Source organism: Durio zibethinus, chromosome 15 (assembly GCF_047325235.1).
Source record: "Durio zibethinus cultivar Kanyao isolate XHJ-2024 chromosome 15, ASM4732523v1, whole genome shotgun sequence".
NCBI classification, from domain to species: domain Eukaryota; kingdom Viridiplantae; phylum Streptophyta; class Magnoliopsida; order Malvales; family Malvaceae; genus Durio; species Durio zibethinus.
The window spans coordinates 18,660,044-18,673,221 of record NC_143176.1 but is presented as its reverse complement, the minus strand read 5'-3'; positions in this window follow the sequence as shown (position 1 = coordinate 18,673,221).

The window sequence follows — 13,178 nt, the reverse complement described above, 5'->3', positions numbered from 1 at the left end:
CCGAGGCCTGACTATCCCTAAACTTAGCAATTGTGGGATACCAATAACATGTTAGGAATGTGGGGTCCAGCCCCATTTCATCGTTTTTTTCACCGATTAAAAGGCCCAAAGCCTTTTAACTTAAGATGAAAAAATAGAGCCCTATGTAATAAATGGTGGGGAGCGATTTTAGCGTGAAACAGAGCGAGGATGCTGAAATCGAAAAGGGAAAAAAGAAAGTAAGAAAATATAGAGAAAAAAAGAGAATTAGTTAAATAAAAATCAATCCGTAATTTGATTGAATTAAAATTTTATCAACAGATTTATGATTTAAAATTTTATATTTTGAATAATGAATATTGAATTTAAAGCTCTTTAGGAATAAATTTAAGTATATTTGTTGAGTCACTTATTTGATGAGATTTTTTTAATTATCTCTCTTGTTATTGATTAGTTCTAGTTTTAACTAAAAGATAACTCTGTATATTAATTATTTGATGGTGAAATCTTTTTTAGTGATTCGTGATTTTTTTCTTTTACTCTAGAGGGTTTTTTACATAAATCTTGATGTGTTTTATTTTTCTTGCATTGTTGATTATTGTCTATTGCTATATGTTTATTGCGATATATTACTTTTGCGTTGTTGTGTTTGTTGCTATAGACCCAACAAGTGGCACAAAAACGAGGGTTATTTTGAGATATTCACAGTAGCAACCCAAGACATAAGTAAATTCTATTTGAAATGATGAAAGGTGATACGACTTTCATGATAAAATTGACAGCATCAAATTATTCAATTTGGAAGCCTATAATAGAGAATCATTTATACTGTAAAGATTTTTGTGAGTTCGTATTGGATGATTTGGCTAAATCAACAGATACAAAAGATGAAAACGAAAAAAAATTAGGTAGAAAGACACTGGCTACAATAAAAAAATGGATTGATATCAGTGTGTTCTATCATGCAGCGCAAGAGATAGATGCCCACATTGTTTGAGAAAGATTGACAGTATTGTATAAGAGCAAAACATGCATGAATAAAATTATACTTGTTAAAAAGCTTACAACTTTATAGTATAAGGATGGACAATTGGTTATAGAGCGCTTGAGTGATTTTCATGATATATTTAATCAGATAACTACTATGGAGCTTAAAATGGATGATGAATGAATGTGTTAGTTTTTTTTTTGGGTTTATTGCTAGACAATTGAAATATTCTAGTTGTTATTGCTCTTAATTCAGCTCTTGATTATAAAGTGGCATTGGAAATGATAAAAGACAGTATGTTTAATAAATAAGCAAGGTGAAAAAATTTAGACCCTGAGAATCAAGCTTTTGTTATAAAGAACAAAGGTAGAAACATCGATAGAGCTTAGAATTTAAAAGACCATAGTAAGTCTAAACATAAATCCAAGTCCAAAGATAAAGTGAAGTACTTTCATTGTGATAAAGTAGGTCATATAAAACGATATTACAAAATCTTGAAGCAAGAGCAAAAAAATGAGAAAGGCAAGAGTTCATTTGATAGCAATATTACAGCATAAATTCAGATAGTGATTCAATTACTTTGATTTGTACATATGGTAATTGTAATCATGTTGATGATCCTGGTATTAAGTGGATAGTTGACACAAGAGTGACATATCATTGTGTCCTAAGAGGGAATTGTTTACTGTTTACAAAGCATGAGACTTTGGTTTCACTATTAAGATTAGTGATATTATTGTACAAACTAGTATGGGTTGCATGTTGACTTTGAGGGATGTTAGACACATTACGAATATGGGAATGAACTTACTTGCTATTAATGTCCTTAATAAGGAAATATATGAGAGTTGGCAAAGGAATGGGTAATGGAAACTTCTCAAATGATCTATGGTAGTTGCAAGAAGAAAACTATGCAACACAATGTATAAGATATGGATGCAACTAAATGACAACCAAATAAATAACGTTAAGAATGATGTTTCAACAAATATGTGGCATAAGAGGCTACCACACATGAGCGAGAAATGGTTACAAGTTTTGGTAAGATAGTTTCTCATTATCTTAACCAAAGGTATGTCTCTTGATTCACATTATCATTATTTATTGGGTAAGCATCGTAGAGTTTTTTTTGTAAACATTTAAAAAAAAAAGATTGGAATTGATTCATTTTGATGTATGTGGTCCCATTAAGATTGAGTCATTAGATAGTAGTAGGTATTTTGCTACTTTTATTCATGATGCTTTACATAAGACTTAGGTGTATATGTTGAAAAATAAAAAATAGGTATTACAATATTTTAAAAAATTTCATGTTATGGTGGAAAGAATGACGGGGCTACCTTTCAGTGTATTTCAACTAATAACGGTGGGGAATACACATCTAAAGACTTTGAAGAATATTGTTCAAATTATGAGATCAAGCATGAGATGACAGAATCTGAAACACTGCAACATAATGGTATAGCTGAAAAGATGAACTGCACCATTATGAAAAAAATCAGATGTATGTTGAGGATGGCAAAATTACCAAAACCATTTTGAGGTGAAGTAGTCAACACAGCTTGTTATTTGCTTAACAAATCACCATCAATTCTTTTGGGCATTTGTCATAACATATAGATCCAAAAATCTACAGCTAGACTTAATAAACTAAGAAGTCATCACAAATCTTTTTAAACTAGGTGTGATTGGTTACCTAAAGAATCTATCCTCTTAAGGAGCTCCTAAGCTTAACTAAGGGTCCTTAAAAGAATAGGTTCGGGTATACAAACTAAAATAGGGTTCGAAAGTTCGATTATATGTAGGGAAGGTTACAACATTCCCACATGCCTATTCGAAGGATGGTACCATATTATTTTAAATTTATCCTAGGGTCTTGGTTTTAATGGTTTTAAGTTTTATGTTAAATATTGAAAATAATTCATAAGATTTTTTCATCAATTTGGTAGAATTTTTAAAAATATTTTCTTACCTCAAGAGTATTCAAGAATCTCATTTGTTTTCTTGAAGAGGTTTCGTCATCGAAAAATGTTTTATTTTTTATTCTTTTTTATCAAAAATATATCTAATTATTCCACTATTTGGGCTAAATTAGAAATATTTTTTCTTTTAAATTTCTAAATTCTTCACCATTTGGGGCTATTTAGAAATTTTTTTTATTCTTTTATTTCTATATTTTTCACCATTTGGGTCAATTTAGAAATATTTTTTTTGAAAATTTTTAAATTTTCACCATTTAGGCCTATTTAGAAAATTTTTTTATTTTTTATTTTTTTCTCTTTTTTTTTGTTTTCGAAAAGAAAATAATATGATAATTATTTTTTAATTAAAATTTCATTTAAATTCTTCCACCATTTGTGATAAATTTAAAGAAATTTCTCACCTAGAGATTTCTTAGAAAATTTATCATTTGAAATTTTAAAGATTCTCATTTTTAGATAATTATCAAATATTTTCAACAATTTTTTTTATTTTTTTATTTTTTTGTTTGAAAATAAATATTAATTATTGTTATTGAAATTTTATCTAAATTATTCGATAATTTGGAACAAATTTAGATAAAATTTTTCACCTAAAAATTTTATAAAAATTTACCATTTGAAATTTCTGTAAATTACATCATTGGATAATTTACACTTATTCTAAAAAAATATTTTATATTTTCTTTTTATTTTTTTTTCTAAATTTAATCATGCAAAAGTACTAAAAAAAATAAAAATAACAAAAAACAAAAAAAAATTAAAATGGCTTGGCTGGAATGGTTCAGCGCGGCTTAACTTTAGACACAGAAAGTGGCTCAGCAACTTGGCTCAGAGGCAATGACTGGAAAAAGTGACCGGAATTTAAGAATTTTCTAAATTTTTATCAAAAAAAATTCTTTTTTTTTAAACCTAAAAAAATTCTTCAAAAAATTTTCTTGATTATTTTCTTTGATTTCTACCTCTCTTTCTGATTTTTTTTTGTGTTTGTATGATCTGTGTGGGCATTTATTTAGAGGGTTTTGAATATGAGAACTTCAATTTAGAAAAGAATCCTAATTTTTTTTTAATTTCAACCCTAAACCTAACTCCAACTTTACAAATTAGTTCCAACAATTTCATACAAACTCAATTACTTTTTTTTATTTTTGTTATTTTTTATTAACAAAATTACCCTAATAGACCCCTAGATAGATTGGAGTATCTACAGTTGCCATTATTTGCACATTTTCTGTGAAACAGAAATTGGGTAAAGACGTAGACAACTCAATCAACTTAACACATTTTTTTGTTTTTTTTTTTAACTAAGACTCCTTGCATAACATAAAAACTCCTTTAAATAGAGGCTCAACAACTTTTGAAAATAAAGCTCCTTTAAACAGAGGCTTAACAATTTCAAAAAATAAATGCTCTTCTAAATAGAGGCTTAACAACTTTTGAAAAATAAATGCTTTTTTAAATAGAGGGACTACAACTTTGAAAAATAAATGCTAATCTAAACAGAGGCACCACAACTTTGAAAAATAAAATGCTCCTCTAAATAGAGGTAACCCAACTTTTGAAAAAAAAATGATCCTTTAAACAGAGGCACTATAACTTTTAAAAAATAAAATGCTCTTTTAAATAGAGGCATCATAGTTTTTGAAAAACAAAATGCTCATCTAAATAGAAGCACTACAACTTTTGAAAAATAATAGGCTCCTCGATAATTATGTCCAGAGGAGTTATAGATGGGGTCTAATGAAATTTGTAATGGAAACTCAAAGATTCACAGTTTGAGTTCAAAATTCAAAGGCTTAGATTCGCAAGAACCTTTCAGCTTCACAAGAATTCATTAAAATTTGATTCTCAAAATTTTCGTTTCACAAGAATTTAACTTGCAAAATTTCGAATTTGCAAGAATTCAGATTTGTAAGATTTTAAGATTCGTATTTGCAAATTGCAAGACTCGCATCCAATATTTAAAGATTCACATTTGAATTTTAGAGATTCACATCCAAAAGTTCAAAGCTTCTCATTTGAGTTCAAAGGTTCACATTTGTCAAATTTGGAGTTTCACACCTCAAAGTTTAAAGCTTTTCATTCAAATTTTGGAAATTCACATCTAAAAGTTTAAAGGTTCTCATTTGAGTTCAAAGGTTAAAGTTTCACATATGGAATCTCAAAGGTTCTTATTTGAGACTAAAAGATTCTCATTTGAGGGTTTCTCAATCTTGTTTTAAAATGCTTCATCCAAAGATTCAAAATTTCTTTTCTAGATGACTTTTAAACTTTTACCAAAGTCAAAATTTTATATGTAATAAATGTCATGATTAATGGTGCAAATGCTTTCTTAATGATGCAAATGCAACAATCTAAATTCTCACAATGCCCTATTTTAAGTCATAATTCAAAAGTTTGTTAGTTGATGCATGTCCAAACAAAGTTTTAATTCATTGAATTATGTGCATGTACTATTTAAACAACAATGCTAACATAATGCATGGAATGTGAATGTCATGAAATTCTGAATAATTGTGATGATATGGTTCTCAAGACTCCACCATTTTGAGCTTTTTAGCACTAGCCATCTTAGAATAAATTCTGTCTTCGATCACTTAATCATTGCTCATAGGCTTATCAGCACTAGCCATTTTAGAACAAATTTCATCTTCCATCACTTGGTCACCACTCATAGGTTTCTTAGCACTAGCCATTTTAGAATAAATTTTGTCCATTGATCTATATTATTTTCATCACTTGATCACAACTCATAGATTATGTCAATCGATTCATCCCCATATCCATCACTTGGTCATACCATCTTTTCAAAATTTACCTTCTCTTCATTTTGTTGGCTAATCCATCATTATATTCATCATTTGGTCACACCATGCGTCCTCTCAAATCATCATTCTTTAGGTTTCTACAATCTTTTCATTTTTTTGTCCCCTATCATCTTGGATTTCTTTTCACAGGAATGCAAGAATCTTTTAAGCATATATTCATTCATTAATTATCATTTTAAATTATTACAAACACAATGCAATCATACATTTTCTTGATTTATTCTAAAAATGCAGTAATAAGGGAGCACAAGTTGAGAGAAAGGTAATCAATGAGGAATGAGTTTGGTACAAAAATAAATGGGAAAAAAAAACAAGTTAGATGTATGTTATTGGGATGAATGGTATATCTAAACAATGAATATTTAGACAATTCTAAAATTAATCTATGATTCTTTTTCAAAAACTCATTCCATTGACTTTCGAAATCATTTTAAGCTTATCAAACTTTGCTTCAGCTTTGAGAGATCTTTAGATACCTTGATCTCCCATATACTATAGTTGTCCGTCAAACTTTCAACTCAGATGTTTTTCTACCCAAATCATCCTTTTGGATTTTTAATTTGAGCCTTCTTTTTTCCTTCTTTTTATTTTTTTCTTTTTTTTTCATTTTTTTATTTTTTCACCTTTTTATTTTTTATTTTTTTTCTTTTCTCATTTTTCATCCATCAGTGATATTTCCCTCCCATCAATCTCTAGAACAACGTGGCATGAATTCGTTATTCCATCATGTGCATGCTTTAGCTCAACATATGATCATTCAATTTGAGCACTCACATTTGATCCAAATGAACTTTTAAAGGTTGTAATGTAGGCCATGATGAAGGGTCATAAAAAAAGGATAAAATAGGCTCAAAACATGTGTTTAAAGGGTTTAAAACTAAATGATCATTCATCATTTAATGTAACTTTGTGTTTTACCCCATTCCACATCATTTCACTACTTTTTCTTTTTACCTTATTTCTCACAAAAAAGACTCTCATTACTTTGCCCTAAAGGATGTGTGGCATTCATTTTTTTCTCTCTTTTTCTTTTAGTTTTGCTTTTTTTCCTTCTATTTGAGATCTTTTGTGATATTTGACCTCTTTTCTTTTTCAAAAATTACCCATCAGTGTGGAGGGTGATCATTGGTCATGATTTTTTAAACAAGGAAATCATAATAAGCTTAAAAGGGTAGCAATGAATGATTTTTCAAATGGTAAAAAAAAGATAGCCATTTTTATCTCAAATATGAATGCTTTCATTGAATATGATATATTGAACAAAGCTAAGCTCATGGATCTTTATAAATGACTACACATCTTTAAGATATATTTATTTCACATTTATCAGCAGTTGGCTTTTTTTACTCAAATAATCTCTTTAGATCAATGTGAATTAGTTCTCAAAATTAAATCTCAAAATTATTATTATCATTGTCTAAATATTCACCATCTAAAGTTTGAGAATGAGAATGAAATGTTATGAGAGGTAACAAAGCATGGAACAATGGTTGAATGAAAGAGAAAATGTAATGAAATGCATTATCCTTACCTTTTATTAAAACGATAACAAATGAAATCCTATTGCAAAAAAGAAATCCTAACATTACTCTAAAAAAAATCCTAAAATGATAAGAAACTTTTAACCAGCCTTAACATCTTTATCAAAATTATGCCTCCATGTAAAATAATGAAAGATTTTTCTTAACATCTGGCTCCCTAATTCATTGTAGCTCTCTAGGCCTTTTCGGATCAACATATTCTTGATTCTCACTCAGAGCATTGACATTTGTGATTAGGTAATGGATTGCCACTAACGTTAGGCATTGTTGCTCCTCTTTGATGAAAACTTATCATTCTATCTTTAATTAACCGTTGCACCTTATGCTTTATAGTAGTGCAATTATCAGTGGAATGGCCAGTAATTTCATAATCGTAATCACAGTGAGGTTATAAGATCATACCACTTAGGATAGGATAGCTTGAGTGGTTCCAAATGGCTAGAGGTAATCAAGTGGTTGTTATAAAGCTTTTGGTATAACTCTGTATAAGTAATAGGAATTGGGTCAAATATGGGTTTTTCTTGGGTAGTTCATTATTCTCGTGAACCACTTGTTAGGTTAACAGGATGAGTCTGAGGTCTTATAGGTGGTTGGATGTTAAGGCTATATATGAGAGCTTAAGGGTTAAAAATGGCCTGGTATGTTTGTAGATAAGATGGAAATAGAGCTGGCTGATATAAGTAGGATGGGGAATTGTTCACAGCAGATAATATGGAGAGTAATCTTGTGATGGATAGGGTTGATATCCCTTGAACTGTTTGTCAAAGCTCATAATTTGAGCTTCGATCTCTTTCTTCTCTAGCGTTTTTTTGGTTTTCCCTCCTTTCAACTTGTTATTTTTAATGACATTTTCAATAATTTCGTCTAAGATAACCATGTCGATTAAGTTTTTTGTGGTATTTTCTATCATCTTTTCATAATAGAAAGATTTAAAATGCTGACAAACAACACCATGTTTTTTTTTTCAGTTAAAAAGGATTGCACTTGAGAAGCTACATCCTTCTACCTCTGGACATATTCTTTGAAGGATTCAGTCACCTTTTTTTCATATTCTACAAAAAATGACGATTAGGGGCTAAGTTTATGATATGTCGGTACTGATTAATGAAATCATGGGTCATATCACTTTAGGATCGAATATAGGTCCTATTCAGCTAGACATACCATATAGCAGCAAAGTTTGTAAAGTTATCTTGGAACACATACATTAATAATTTTTTATTAATAGCATGGGCATCCATTTTTCGACAGTACATAGTAATGTAAGTCTTTGGACACTTAGTACCATCATATTTTTTAAACTCTAAAATCTTAAACTTTAGAGGAATAACCACATCTAGGACTAAATAGAGCCCAACAGTATCTACTGAACTATAAAAACTTACTTCTTCCATTGCTCAAAGCCTTTCTTCTAATAAGTTTATTTTCTATTAAGCTTTTGAGCCTTCTAAAGCCTCATTCTCCTTTGGCCTTGGTTTTTTTTTCTCTTATGGATCATCCAAGTTAGGGATTAATATTGGTTATACTGTTTTCTCAGTAAAAATAAGATTTACATAACTCTGATAATGCCATGAATTTGAAGCTAATGGCATTCTAAGGTATGTATACCCTATTGGATATGTAAATTGCTGGGGTGATACATCTTGAGTGGACTGGGCTTGATAAGGCCCAAAGTTAGGAGGGTATAGAGGGTCGGTCACTTCTTATAATGGATGATCTTATTGGTTAGTACTTTTTTCTATTCCATTGCCCCTGTTTAATTTGTTCAAAGCCTTCAACATTTTATTCAACTTGCCTTTAAGATTTCCTTGAGCTTTTTCTATCCTCTCTAGATAATGAAAATTTTCTTGTTTCATTTGTCTAACTCAAGCTCTTGTGTTGTATTGGTGAGTTAGGTTCTTACTTGGTGGAGTTATCATTAAACCTTAAGCACCATAACTATGTTATTAAAAATGCTATGCTTTATGCATGATATGTTGATGCATAAATGAAATGTGTATTTTCATGGATAAATCTAATATAAAAATGATGCAGGTGCATAATGTTACATATGACAATGAAAATAATGCATAACATGATAATGCAAATGTACAAAGTCAAATAAACAAAATAGTTAGATCACAAATCGGTCCTTCTTGTGTCTTAACTTTGGGATACATCTATCACTGGATAGGAATGGTTCTATCTAAGGCTAGCCTCTTAAGGGTGAACTATATGTAGGGTTAGGTGATTTTGACCACCAAAGGTTCTCAAATTATTCCTTATATCATAGTCCATCACAAACTAGTAAGGCATTCCAATCTTCACCCATCACAGGCTACAAACGGAAAGGATTCAATTTGAGTGAGAGTATTTCGCTAGCTATTACAGAGATTATCATCTCATGAGAGCATAGGTACTTTACTCTTTCATAAGAGGGATGAAGCCTAGGTATAGAGCTCATGTAATGTAAATGTATGTGATAGTGTGTGTGAAGGAACATAGAGGTTTCATGCCCTAAAAATCAAATAAGAAACAAAAAAAAAAAAACATTAGTAAGCAAAATAATTACAATTTAAAACCATTAGATCAAAAGATAAGATAAATTTAAAATGTTATAGGCTGACTCTCTATGGCTATCCCCAACGGAGTTGCCAAACTATCATAACATATAGATTCAAAAATCTATAGTTAGACTTAACAAACTAAGGAGTCACCACTAATATTTTTTAACTAGGTGTGATTGGCCACCTAAGGAATCTATCCTCTTAAGGAGCTCCTAAGCTTGACTAAGGGTCTCTAAAAGAATAGGTGTGAGTCTACAAATCAGAATAGGGTTTGAGAGTTCAATTACACGTGGAGAAGGTTATAGCACCCCCACATGCCTATTCGAAAGATGGTACCATATTATTTTAAATTTATCCCAGGGTTCAGTTCTAATGGTTTTAAGTTTTATGTTAAATATTGGAAATAATTCATAAGATTCTTCCATCAATCTTGTAGAATTCTTAAAAATATTTTCTCACCTCAAGAGTATTCAAGAATTCCATTTGTTTTCTTAAAGAAGCTTCGTCATCGAAAAAAGGTTTATTTATTATTCTTTTTTGTCAAAAATATATCTAATTATTTCACCATTTGGGCCAAATTAGAAATATTTTCTCTTTTGAATTTTTAAATTCTCCACCATTTGGGGCCTATTTAAAAATTCTTTTTTTTTTATTTCCAAAATTTTCACCATTTGGGTCAATTTAGAAATATTTTTTTTTCAAAATTTCTAAATTTTTCACCATTTGGGCTTATTTAGAATTTTTTTTTATTTTTATTTTTTTCTCTTTTTTTATTTTTGGAAAGAAAATAATATGACAATTATTTTTTATTAAAATTTCATTTAAATTTTTTTACAATTTGGGACAAATTTAAAAAAATTATCACCAAGAGATTTCTTAAAAAATTTAACATTTGAAATTTCTAAGATTCTCATATTTAGATAATTATCAAATATTTTCAACCAAAATTTTTTTATTTTCTTATTTTTTTGTTTGAAAATAAATATTAATTATTGTTATTAAAATTTTATCTAAATTATTTCATAATTTGGGATAAATTTAGATAAAATTTTTCACTTAAGAATTTTATAAAAATTTACTATTTAAATTTTTTATAAATTCTATAATTGGATAATTAATACTTATTCTCAAAAAATATTTTATTTTTTATTTTTATTTTTTTCTAATTTTAATCATACAAAAATACTAAAAAAAATAAATACATGAAAAAAAAATAAATAATACCAAAAAAATAAAAAAAATACCAAAAAAAATAAAATGGCTCAGCGCGGCTTGGCTCAGACACAGAAAGCAGCTCAGCAACTCGGCTCACAGGCAAATGCTGGAAAAAGTCACCGAAATTTGAGAATTTTTTAGAGTTTTTCCAAAAAATATTCTTTTTTTTAACCCCTAAAAAATCTTTTTAACTGCTTTCTTTGATTTCTGCCTCTCTCGCTAATTTTTTTTGTGTGTTTGTGTGATTTGTGTGAGCACGTATTTATAAGGTTCTGAGTCTGAGAACTCCAATCCAGAAAGGAATCCCAATTTCTTTTAAATTCCAACCTTAAACCTAATTTCAACTTTACAAACCAGTTTCAACAATTTCACACAAACTCAACTATTTTTTTTTTTATTTTTTCACTTTTTATTTATTATTATTTTTTTATTAATAAAATTATCCTAATAAATCCTCAGATAGATTGGGGTGTCTACAGCTTTGACATTTTAGAAAGAGTATAGAGAAGGAAAAATACTCTATACTCCAACTTAAAAGTTTTTAGATGTAAAACATTTATACATATGTCAAAAAGCAGAGGTCAAAGTTTGATAATAAAGCCACACACTGTGTGTTTGTAGGATATGGTGATAAAAAATTTGATTACAAGGTATATGATCTAGTGTAGAGAAAGATAGTCAGAAGTAGAGATGTAGTCTTTCATGAAAAAGTAACCATAGTAAACCTTGAGAAAAATGAGAAGACTACATGATTACTATTGAGTGTGATGTTTTAACACTGATAGAGATTTCACAGGAAAAAATCACAGATGATGGAAATGAGCAAAAAACAGAACCTGGGGATATAAACGAGCTAGCCATAGTTAGTGATAAGGTAGATATAATTGATTTTGAATAGGAAGAGCAATCCTCTCTATTTAAGAATGTTGAGTGGGGTAAGCAATCCTTTCTATTAGAAAGTGTTGAGTAAGAAAAGCTACCTTCAGCATCAGATGGTATAAAATCTTAGTCTAAAAGATCTACTAAAGAGCACAGGCTATCCACCAGGTATCCAAGTTCAAATTTTATTTTAGTTACCAGTAAGAGGAAGCCAAAGATTTTTCAAGATGTGCAAACTACTCCAGATAAAGAGTATTGGTTAAAAGTAATGAAAAAAGAAATGGAGTCATTGTGAAAAAATGGTATATATGATCTAGTTAAACTTTTGAAAGAGAGAAAGTTGAAGAATAAATGGGTGTTCAAGTTAAAAAAAGATGGTGACAAGCTAGTGAGGTACAAAGCTCGATTGGTGGTGCAATGTTTTTCTCATAAACCTGACATCGATTTTGACAAGATCTTCTCTTCAGTTGTGAAGATAAGTTCTATTCGAGTGGTATTGAGATTAACAGCTAGTGTGAATCTTGAGCTTGAGCAACTTGATATTAGGATTGCATTCTTGTATGGTGACTTACATGAGGACATTTATATGGATCAACCTGAAGGTTTTGAAGTGAAAGAGAAAGAGCACTTAGTTTGCAAACTGAAAAAAAGCTTGTATGTTGAAATAAGCTTCATAATAATGGTACAAAAAGTTTGATTCTTTTATGATGAACCATAGCTATAAAAAATAGTAGTGGATTCTTGTGTTTATGTTAAAAAATTTCTTAATGTTAACTTCATTATTCTCTTATTTTATATTAATGATATGTTACTGGTATAGTTCACAAGTTGAAAAGACAATTGTCTAAGTCTTTTGATAAGAAGGATTTAGGTCTAATAAATCAGATTCTTAATATGGATATTATTTGAGATAGGAGAGCTAGAAAGCTATGGTTGTTACAGGAAAAGTATGTTAAACGGGTTAACATGCAACGTGCTAAATTAGTTAGTAGTTTATTTGTTAATTATTTTCATTTAAGTAAGAAATCTTATTTGGTGACTAAAAAAGAGCAACTAGCTATGCTTAATATTCTTTATTCTTATGCAGTCAATTTTTTAATGTATCTTATGATTTACACATGGTCAGATATTGCTCATGTAGTTTATGTAGTGAACAGATTTTTTTCTAATCCAAAAAAAGTTTATTGAAAAGCAGTGAAATGAATTTTTAGATATTTGAGGGC